The sequence below is a fragment of the Bombina bombina genome, chromosome 2, assembly GCF_027579735.1.
Source record: "Bombina bombina isolate aBomBom1 chromosome 2, aBomBom1.pri, whole genome shotgun sequence".
Taxonomy (NCBI): Eukaryota; Metazoa; Chordata; class Amphibia; order Anura; family Bombinatoridae; genus Bombina; species Bombina bombina.
Genome location: NC_069500.1, coordinates 435,735,963 through 435,747,541, shown reverse-complemented (window position 1 = coordinate 435,747,541; position 11,579 = coordinate 435,735,963). Strand labels below are relative to the sequence as shown.

Sequence of the window (11,579 nt, the reverse complement as noted above, 5' to 3'; positions counted from 1 at the left end):
ATTACACACACACACACACACATATATATATATATATATATATATATATATATATATATATATTTATATATATATATATATATATATATATATAAATCAGCAAAGTAAGGGAGTCTTTATTGACGTTTCGGGGTTGCCCCGTTTTCAAAATAGGCATAAAAATAAAAAACAGGGGCAACCCCGAAACGTCAATAAAGACTTTGTTCTTCACTACAAGACCCTGTGAGTGACTCCCTTACTTTGCTGATTTGTATTTCACTTGGAGTGCACCCGGGGCACCACGGGCCAGTTTTTGGACCTTTACAATTTACCAGGAGTGCTTCTACCATCCTCCTTTGCTATATATATATATATATATATATATATATATATATATATATATATATATATATATATATATATATATATATATATATATACATACATATTAAATGCAAAAATAACTTTATTAATCAATGTACAAAAAGGTGTTTGACTGGGAAGGGCTCAAATTTGTATATGTGTATATATTTGTATGTGTGTATGTATGTGTATGTATGCACACATATACATACATACACATACATATGTACATGTACATACACACATACAAATATATACACATATACAAATTTGAGCCCTTCCCAGTCAAACACCATATCAATCTGAAACACTTTTTATACATAAACCATATATCCTTTTTAAAAATAGAATAGTTTAAATAGGATTGTTGTTATATATGTAAATATACAGTTATTTTATTGTTCATATATATATACACACACACACACACACATATATAGCTAAGAACATATATTTAATATATATATAGATATTTGGTTTAATTTGTATTAAATGACAACAGCCACTTGTCTGCATTTAGCAGTGTTCGTATGCAATGTTTTCAGAGTATCTTCCACATCCATTATATTTAAGTACAAAATCATTCATTTGTAATTACAGTGAATTATTTTTCTCATCCATGTATGGCACAAGAATAAAAAATAATTTTCGCTAGAATTTCTCTTATAACGTTAGACAATTATGTACTTGCTGAGTACTTATGTTGTTGCTGCTAGATGTCCAGTAACAAACACATTGTATCAAAGTATTGAGTATTTCCTTTCACAGTTTGCCATTTTCTATTATGAAACATGTCCCAGTACTAGTCCCTAGCTACTTGATAGTAAAGGAGAGGGACCTTGTAGAGAGCATTTTTAGATTCAGATGAGTCTGTTGGTCCCAAGTTAGCTTTCAGTTGTTTCATTTATTTTTAAGCTGGGGGATGGTGGCTGTTACTAGGCAATTTGCAGCACACATGGTACTTTTTATTGAGGATACGTGGCAGAATATAAGTGAATAAAAGAAACACAATAAACATTTATTAACACCAGAATTACCGTATATAGTAATACGCTATTTGAATAACTCAACCCTATGTAAATATGTATCAGCTACATACTGTCTCATGCTCGCTCGTAATGGGTGTTAGACACATCCCATTAAATCTAAAAATAATTCAATCTGATTTACACAAGTTTGTTCAGTCTCCGTAGAGACTGTCAAAAATTGCCGGTGCCGGCTATATTTCAAGCCGCCACAGCGGGGTATTGGGAAAAGTTTTCAATTAGCAATAATCGCGCCTCGGATAGACCTCATTGGCTACGATACTGCCACTGCGCAAAGCTAACGACAAATAGTTGAAGTGAGTGACTCCTTTTACAAGAACTTTAAGAAGCATATGGCGATATATATTTTTGAATAAATAATACATTACAATGTAGGCAACAACTTGTGTTTGAGATTTCTTTTTAAAAGTCTAACCTTTATGTATGAAATAAGACTTTAATGTTTCACTAAGTTATTTAATGAAACCGTGGTGCATGATGGACGAGGTAGTATGCAAATAAAGTGACGTCACCCATCAGCACTAACTCGTCTAGTGATTTAGTACAGATTGAGCTATTTAGTGCAGAAACAGTTTGGTAAATCATTTTATCACAGATCATTTATACCCTCAGCCAAATGCTCCGCCAGGCAAACGATACACTAATACATATCCGATCTAAACTGGGGAATACTATCCCATCCCAACCACTCTCTGCTTCTTTCTGAGAATCACTTAATCAGACAGCTACATTTCCAGTATGAATTAAACGAATCAATTAAAACAAATGTTTTCAGTAGGTCTCATGTTATAGGAGTAATTTTGCTATATTTTTACTCAGTTATTCAGTCTCCGTAGAGACTGTCAAAAATTGCCGGTGCCGGCTATATTTCAAGCCGCCACAGCGGGGTATTGGGAAAAGTTTTCAATTAGCAATAATCGCGCCTCGGATAGACCTCATTGGCTACGATACTGCCACTGCGCAAAGCTAAATAACAATATTTCAATTGACTTACTCTACTTACATCAATCTTAAGTAAGTTAGGGAGAAGCTCATCACCTCTCAATACTTCGATTTGACGTTTGCAGCAACTTTGTGTGTGTGTGTGTGTTTTTTATTGTCTTTTTTTAAGATAAATATAATTTTCTTTATTCCTATTGGAAAACCATATTTTTGCTTTGAGTGCAGTAATTTAATGACACCGCAATGCATGATGGACGTTTCATGCAAATATAGGGGAACGCATTTGACGTAACCGGAAGTCAGTACTAGCATGTATTTTTTTTTATTGTGCGAAAACCACAAACTTTGCCTTTACATATAAACCATTTTGTCGCATGTCCATCTATACCACGGGTTCATGTCATACCATAATATCAATTAAAGTGATACACAAATACAATCCCTGCCAATGCAATAAATTAGATTTACCCAGTTGCGCTTCATGGTAGTATTAAATACTGTCGAATGTATATGGTCTTGGTCACTTCTAGGAAATATTGACCCATGTAAATGAACCCTTTCTGATAGATAAATGAGTTGATAAAAAGTATATATTTATAGCTAGTCACATTCATTCCAGAGCAGACAGAAATATGTACAATTTCCAAGTACTTCAGCAGTTAAATGCCCTTACAATTATACAGCTTAATAAACCATTATTATAATTAACACATTTCTTAGCTATATATTTCGTGCGTCACTCTGCAACAGTTTCAAGAGCAGTTCAATTCTGCTTATTGGGTTATCTTTTTTTGTACCACAAGTTTCAGTCTCCGTAGAGACTGTCAAAAATTGCCGGTGTCGGCTATATTTCAAGCCGCCACAGCGGGGTATTGGGAAAAGTTTTCAATTAGCAATAATCGCGCCTCGGATAGACCTCATTGGCTACGATACTGCCACTGCGCAAAGCTAAAGATGCATCGCAGAAGTGACGACCTCTATCTACATGACTCTTAAAAAGGTAAGGGAGATGTTATTAATTTAAATGCTTTCCGGTTAGCAACAAATTGTATCTTGCGATACAAGCGTACATTTTCTTTTTTATATATAGTTTTGTAAAAACAAAATGAAATATTTTACTAATATTCAGTAAATAAATAATTGTATCTCTTTTGTAACAATTCTCCAAACACACAGCATTAAGTAGTGAAGCATGCTGGGAGCATCCTGTGTTTGCGCAAACATCTATGGGTATTGTAGTCCATAATGCTTGTAGTTTTAGGAGAGTGAATAGAGCAGATAACAGCTGTCTGTGTGCTCTGTGCTGCACTCGGAAGTGACTGTCACTGTAAGTAAATGTAGGACTGAATCTTTTGTGTTGTATTTAAGAGCTCGCTTTAACCTTGTGTTTTTGTCTTATTGTTCAAACATTTAGTAAGACCAGCACGGTCGAAAAGAGGAATTCTTCAAGTTTTTGTTCTTTTATATTGTTTTAAATTAATTTATCACCCATGTCTGAAGAACACCTGTTTCATTCGACCATATTTGACTATATCCACAAATGAGCCGCGAGACAACGGGCAGCTAGAGTTAAAGGGACAATAGAGAGCAAGCTATCACATGGTTGGAATATTAAAGGGACAGGAAACACCAACACTTTCTTTCATGATTTGTATAAACATAAGATTTTAAACAACTTTCCAGCTTAGTTCTATTAAATTTGCTTCATTCTCTTGTTAGCCTTTGCTGAAGGAACAGCATTGCACTACTGGCAGCTAGCTGAACACTTCTTGATAGCCAATCACAACAGACACATGTGTGTAGACACCAATCAGTAACTATCTCCCACTAGTATAGGATATGTACGTCAGTGACGTGCAGTAATAGGAGGCAGGGTAGGCAGTGCCTACCCTGTCCAATGAGGGAAAAAAGATTTGAACTCATATTTATTAAAAAAAAAAAAAGTGTTTTTTGCTTCATTAATATTTTGTCCACGCCCACCCTCACCCCAAGGGTACCCCCCCCACCCCCATGGCGATACTCATTATGGTACTGCGCTTTGCGCATGCGCTGTGCAAAAATTCACTATCCATATTCCATTGTTGCGCAATTAGGAGGCAGTGAGCCGGTCCGCTGCCCTCCATTAATTGCGCAACATGGATCTGGAGCTGCGCCACCCACTGGTGACTCTTCGGGCCCTGATACAAGCTCCAATGGAGGCGGTTCTCAAAACCGCCTCCATGATGAGCTAGGTCACTTCAGCCAATCACAGCTTCAGCAGCACTGCAGGGAGGCGTGCCTGCTGGGCTGCTGATTGGGCCATGTGACCATTTTGACATGTCACATTGAGCGCGCTGACAGATCTACTGGCGGGAAGACTCAGTGTCAGTAGTGGAGGGAGCTGCTGAGAGAGTCTTGTGCGTGCGTGCCGCCGACCACTGCTGCCTAGTGCCTACTGCCCCAGTTGTTGTGTGGCTGTCTGGTGGACTAGTGTGGACCAGGACTAGTCACGGAGGAGTTGCTGCCAGTGCCTGCCCACTGCCTGGAGGAGACTGAAGTCAGACTCAGGAGGAGCCGGAGCGGAGGACTGCCTAATAGTGCCAGACCCAGTGCCATTGACTCACTGACTACCCTGGACCTGGAAAACACCGGTAACTGTAAGTACTAGTAGTGATCGAGAGTAAATGCCCTGGGGCAGCCTGGCCAGAGTGAGGTGTGTGGCTACTAGTGTAGAATTCATACATGCTGGAAATACACAATGTGTTGGCAGGGCACCAACAACACTGCAACGTTGAGTTCCATCAGGTATACTTTTATATTGGCCATGCTGTGTGTGTGCTCACTACTCAGGGCAGGTCCGGTGCAACTGCAAACTGCTGTCTGCCACACTCTGCATCCATTAACTCCTGCAGTAGTACGAGGAGCCCAATTAGTATACAGCTACAGACAGCGTGTCAGTGACAGAATGATTTGTGAGTAATTTACTTACAATAGTCAGCTAATCATTTTTTTCTAACAACTTAGTAAATCACTCACAAATCATCCTGTCACTGACACGCTGTCTGTAGCTGTATACTAATTGGGCTCCTTGTACTACTGCAGGGGTTAATGGATGCAGAGTGTGGCAGACAGCAGGTGTTTAGACTAAGAGAACATAATCATCTTAATGTAATATTTTGAAAGATCACCTGATCTCCCCCACAGCAGTCATCAGTGAGTGCACGGAATCTTTTTACACTGGTGCTGCTGCAGGAAACATGGGTGGAGCTCAGCTTAGACAAGAGGTAACGCTGGAGTTAGCTGTGAGTGAGTATCAGTAACTCATATATTGTTGTCAGGGCTATAGAGGTCTGAAGCTTCCCACAGTACCTGGTCTGCTCTTTATAGTCTCCCCTCCTCCCTGCTCTCATTTCCCCCATTCCTTCTCAGGGCTGTGTTGTATCTGTCTTCCTGCTGGTAGATATGGCTGCTGTGCAGAGCATGTTTACTGAAGGAAAATCACATGGAAAAAGGGTTTCTGAGGGTAGGGGGTTGGGGATTCCTATTTAAAAATAGATATTTTCTTTACTGAGTCAGCAGCTGCTTGTATTATAGTAATCCTTTAAGACAACTCCAATGCTTCTGTCTAAAAATATGAGGTTGGCTATATGTGTATGTTTTCCCACAGTACTTGTGTTTTTTTTATATAAAGTGACATATTGAGATGTATGGGAGTTGAGAGAATCAGTGTATCTGTGTTTTGTATCTGTATGAGAGTGTGTGTGTGCATCTGTATGTATGAGTGTGTGTGTGCATCTGTATGAGAGTGTGTGTGCATCTGTATGTATGAGTGTGTGTGTGCATCTGTATGAGAGTGTGTGTGCATCTGTATGAGAGTGTGTGTGTGCATCTGTATGAGAGTGTGTGTGTGCATCTGTATGAGAGTGTGTGTGCATCTGTATGTATGAGTGTGTGTGTGCATCTGTATGAGAGTGTGTGTGCATCTGTATGTATGAGTGTGTGTGTGCATCTGTATGAGAGTGTGTGTGCATCTGTATGAGAGTGTGTGTGCATCTGTATGAGTGTGTGTGCATCTGTATATATGAGAGTGTGTACATCTGTATGAGAGTGTGTGTACATCTGTATGAGTGTGTGTGTGTGCGCATCTGTATGAGTGTGTGTGTGCGCATCTGTATGAGTGTGTGTGTGCATCTGTATGAGTGTGTGTGTGCATCTGTATGAGTGTGTGTGTGCATCTGTATATATGAGTGTGTGTGCATCTGTATATATGAGTGTGTGTACATCTGTATGAGAATGTGTGTACATCTGTATGAGAGTGTGTGTGCATCTGTATGAGAGTGTGTGTGCATCTGTATGAGTGTGTGTGCATCTGTATATATGAGAGTGTGTGTACATCTGTATGAGAATGTGTGTACATCTGTATGAGAGTGTGTGTGCATCTGTATGAGTGTATGTGTGCATCTATATGTATGAGAATGTGTGTGCATCTGTATATATGAGAGTGTGTGTGCATCTGTATGAGTGTGTGTGTGCACATCTGTATGAGTGTGTGTGTGCATCTATATGTATGAGTGTGTGTGTGCATCTATATGTATGAGAGTGTGTGTACATCTGGATGACAGTGTGTGACTGTGTACATCTATATGAGTGTGTGTGTGTGCATCTGTATGAGTGTGTTTGTGCATCTGTATGTATGAGAGTGTGTGTGCATCTGTATGAGAGTGTGTGTGCATCTGTATGAGAGTGTGTGTGCAACTGTATGAGAGAGTGTGTGTATGCATCTGTATGAGTGTGTATGCATCTGTATGAGTGTGTGTGCATCTGTATGAGTGTGTGTGCATCTGTATGAGTGTGTATGAGAGTGTGTGTGCATCTGTATGAGAGTGTGTGCGCATCTGCATGAGAGTGTGTGCGCATCTGCATGAGAGTGTGTGCGCATCTGCATGAGAGTGTGTGCGCATCTGCATGAGAGTGTGTGCGCATCTGTATGAGTGTGTCTGTGTGCATCTGTATGAGTGTGTCTGTGTGCATCTGTATGAGTGTGTCTGTGTGCATCTGTATGAGTGTGTCTGTGTGCATCTGTATGAGTGTGTGTGCATCTGTATGAGTGTGGGTGTGTGTGCATCTGTATGAGTGTGTGTGCCACTGTATGAGAGTGTGTGCGTATCTGCATGAGAGTGTGTGCGCATCTGGTTTCTCCTTTTACAAATAAGGCAAGTTGGAGTTTGACTACTGGAGAATAGCTGCAGTTAAAAGGATGTTAATTTGTTTTAAAACATTAAAGGAACACAACATTTTTCTTTTATGTTTCAGATAGAACATACAATATTAAAGACTTTTACATTTTACTTATGTTATCCAATTTGCTTTTTTCTTTTAGTATCATTTGAAAAGCATACCTAGGTAGGCTAAAGATCAGTAATGCACTACTGGGAGCAGCTGGTGAGTGGTGGTTGCACATATATGCCTCTTGTCATTGGCTCATTTAATGTGTTCAGTTAGCTCCCAGTTGTGCATTGCTGCATATCCTTCAACAAAGGATAACAAGAGAATGAAGCAAATGTACTAATAGCCTCACTAGCCTCTGACCTCACCGCACGTCACTGATGTACGTATTCTTTTTCAACAAGGGATAAAAAGTAAACAGCCCAAATGACACGATCTATCTGAATCATGCAAGTTTAATCTTGACTTTCCTATCCCTTTAAACAGTATGCAATTGTAATATAAATTGTTTAGTTACTAACTTTGCATTATACTTTCATTATTTTCCTTCCCTCTGTTTACTATAATTTAAATATGAAAATTGTTGGGCTTCTAAATTCCAAAGTTTCTATAATGGGGCTGCCACATTTGAACTTAAGTTTCCCACTTATCTCAATCTCCTCCTGAGGACATTTAGGGACAGATTTAAATCAGCACACACCTCGCCGCTACAGATCCCTTGTTGTGGTCTATTTACTAGAGTGCAATTTATGCTTCCAACAATACGTAGGTCAAACTTCAAGAGAACTTAGGTCAAGGATGAGAGAGCACATTAGAGATACCAAAGAGTATGTTAAAGAATCAGCTACAGCTGGACACTTGAATCTTGTTCATATGACAAATAGTTTTCAAATGAAGGTTAAAGAGACAGTACACTGTAAAATTGTTTTTCCATAAATGTATTTTAAATGACTTGTTATACCAACTGCAGAGTATAAAATATTTGAGAAATTGCATTTTCGGGTTTGTGTATTTGAAGTAGCTGGTTTTGTGCTTTGAAACCACAGCCTATTACAATGGGTTGAGCTTCAGGTAATATCAGATCTCATTATGTTATCACTTTTATGTACACAGCCTTGCTTCCTTATCTTATATTTGTCTGGAACACCAAAGCTCAATACATAGAGAGAACAATGGAAAATTATCATTTTATTACTTAACTATCATGCCCCTCACTGAGGGTGTAATCTCTTCTGCTGGCTGTGTTTACTTAGGCTTGTCAATAGCGTATACGCCAGTATCAAAACTTTCAGTATAGGTTGGGAAACCACAAGCTAAATCAGCTATTTCAAATGCTGAAATATGAGTAAAGGAGCTACTTGCAACCAATTTAATACACTCTAGCAGGTAAAAAGGATCATTGGGAATAATTTAAAGGGGAGAAAGTTTTTGGGTGAACTGTCCCTTTAAAGTGATAGTAAATTCTAGCGTTTTTGAAACAAATAAAGGTGACTGAGTCATGAAGTATAAAATATTTTATGCTGAAAGTTCCTTTGTTTGAAGTGCATCCCATGGCAGATCGGAATTTTTCAGTGAGGTGACATTTCCACCTCTTAGCTAATAGCTGTGGATAGCTAGCACGCTATTGGCTCAGATCACCTCAGTGATAAAATAGCGTTCTGCTGTGGGCTGCCTGAGCAGCTCAGTGCAGTGAACGCAGCACTGCAGACAAATAAAGGAACTTTTAGCAAGAAGTATTTTATACTGCATGACTCAAAGTCCCCTTTATTTACTCCACTGGTAAATTCTAGCGTTTCTAAATTGCTAGGATTTACTATTATTTTAAAGTTATTGACAGAGTTACACTTTCCCCTAGGGGTGGCGACAGGCATAACTTATTGCAAAAACAGGAACTCTATTGAATATATACATTCAAGACAATTACCCCACTAGCATTAAATTGTAAATGGGATATGAGCTACATAGATTGACAGTAATGACAGCTAAAATGTAAAGTGGAGTGGAAACACAATCTCAAAAATTAAAGTTAGAATAAGCACAATATTATTATTAAAAAGAACAAGGAAGTAAAATTATGCTTATCTGTATAGTTTTAACTTTAGAACATGCCACTATAGTTGCACCGTATAGTAAGCTCAGTAAGGATTGTGGCAGAATTCTTTCCTGTGATGAATTTGCTTAATTGGTTGATGGGTAACGGAAAGTCTTGTGAGTTTTTGTGATGTCTTATAATAATTGCAATTTTATTATTATAACGTTTACAATGTAATGTTTTATTAAGCATTAATGTTTGATTAAGCATTTTAAATATGCTGTGTGAATTAATGGTTTTAGCACATAATATATCACACACTTATGTAAATGGTTTAAATGATTGTATTTATGAGATTTGGTGTCATTTTATTATAATGTTTTATTAATCCTTGATTGGACACTTCCCTTTAAATTGGGGGACGGCATAATGATGGGTAGTCCTATGATTAAGTGCCGATAGTGGACACAAAATGCGTCAGGATTCTGTGATTTCCCAACTCCCATGTTTTAAACATCTTATTAAAAGTTATTTTTTTACTTTGCATAATTAGGGCCTTTTGATGTGCGGCTGCTTGACTACTGTTTTGTACAGATATAAATCAGGCAATAACATAGAGTTTGTGCAAACAAGGCTGGGTGGAAAAACTGCTAGATAATCCTATGTTCTACACAGTCTTGCTTGGACAGACTTTTTTATTTATTTCCAGAATAGAGATAAATAGAAAGCTAGCGGCGGGGCCCATAACTTTATAGAAACTAAAGCTTTGCACTTATATCTTCAATATTTGAACAACTAGTATAATTGTAAAAATAGATCTACATATGAATCTAAGGCTAATCGTTGCTTTAAATATATCATTATATATGTGTAATACATTTGAACATTTTATTATTATTATTATTATTATTAAACTATCACGGACCTATTTGTTTAACCCTCACAAATCGGCTGTAGTGCAGCCATGCATTACTGATCCTGTGCTGAACATAGCAAGTGATTGATGGCAACACGAACGTACTGCCCTGGGTTGGTTCAGCTGCTCTGTTCAAATGGATGTGGACCAGTAGTGTATCGTCAGTCTAGTCAGCCTTTAACTATGTGTTTAACCCCGGGTGGGAGACTTAATCACTCTCTGATCATATAAATATAAAATTGTTTGATTTTTTTTAAACTTGAACCAAGTTTTCTGACCTATTTTACAAATACATATACACACATTTTATTTATTTGCTTTTAAAAAAAAGAAAAGTATTTGCTGCACAGAATTCAGCATCACTTTGCAATAATACCTTCACATCATGTATGTTCTTATCTAATTTAAAGGACCATTATTGTCAAAAAATAACATGTTCTAATTCGTTAACGACCCTAGACTACTGTGTATTTAACCTCCGCAAAGAGTGGTTAAACACACAGTAGAAATATACCTCAGGACTTGCAGAGCACTGCTGTTCCCGAGTGGAAAAATACTTATATGTGCTGGATCAGCAGCATTTTCTGCTCTGAACCTTCAGTGCTGTCCTGTACCCCTGAAGGCATTTATTTCATTTCTATGTTCCCCAACATTTTACATGAACTTAAATGGAATTCCTATGTATTACTTGTATCAGTTATGTTAATTAAGTAAATATATAGAAATCTGATATTTGTTTTATGTTTTCCGGAATTTAATATTTGGCAATATTACAACCAAGGATAATCAACACATAGAACATATATATGTCCATTGATATTAATAATTATATGTAATTACTGTGCTTTTTACATTAAAAAAGAGGAAAATAAACTATTTTTTGCATGATGAGGAAAGTAATATTTATTGTACCGACTTTCTATTTTTAATAACCATTTCATACACAGTTTATCTGTCTTGTTTTGCTGCAGCCCACTTCAGTATGACGCACTTTACCTATTTCACAGTGACACATTTATCTGTCACTTGTCTCTGGGACACTTGGTCACAGTAATACACATGCTTTGTTCATATCAGTGAAGCTCAACTCCAGCCC

General features: G+C 37.7%; 1 protein-coding gene and 3 non-coding genes across 5 annotated transcripts in view; 1 reads left to right on the top strand and 3 right to left on the bottom strand.

Annotated features, from left to right (window-relative positions):
• Positions 1-1,526: 1,526 nt before the first annotated feature.
• Positions 1,527-1,667, bottom strand: LOC128650599 (U4 spliceosomal RNA). Its single transcript, XR_008400879.1, has one exon. It is a non-coding gene; the product is annotated as a U4 spliceosomal RNA (small nuclear RNA).
• A 548-nt stretch (positions 1,668-2,215) lies between these two features.
• On the bottom strand, positions 2,216-2,356 carry LOC128650598 (U4 spliceosomal RNA). The gene has a single exon (XR_008400878.1). It is a non-coding gene; the product is annotated as a U4 spliceosomal RNA (small nuclear RNA).
• Positions 2,357-3,139: 783 nt separating this feature from the next.
• LOC128650597 (U4 spliceosomal RNA) lies at positions 3,140-3,280 on the bottom strand. Its single transcript, XR_008400877.1, has one exon. It is a non-coding gene; the product is annotated as a U4 spliceosomal RNA (small nuclear RNA).
• A 7-nt stretch (positions 3,281-3,287) lies between these two features.
• The window catches only part of SIRT4 (sirtuin 4), a 42,459-nt gene continuing 34,167 nt past the window's right edge, over positions 3,288-11,579 (top strand). Inside the window, exon 1 of one of the 2 annotated variants that reach the window (XM_053702053.1) lies at positions 3,288-3,330. The gene's annotated coding sequence lies outside the window, so the exon portion shown is untranslated. Of the gene's footprint in view, positions 3,331-3,605; positions 3,658-11,579 lie in introns of those variants that run through there. The other variant, XM_053702054.1, reaches the window with a different exon arrangement.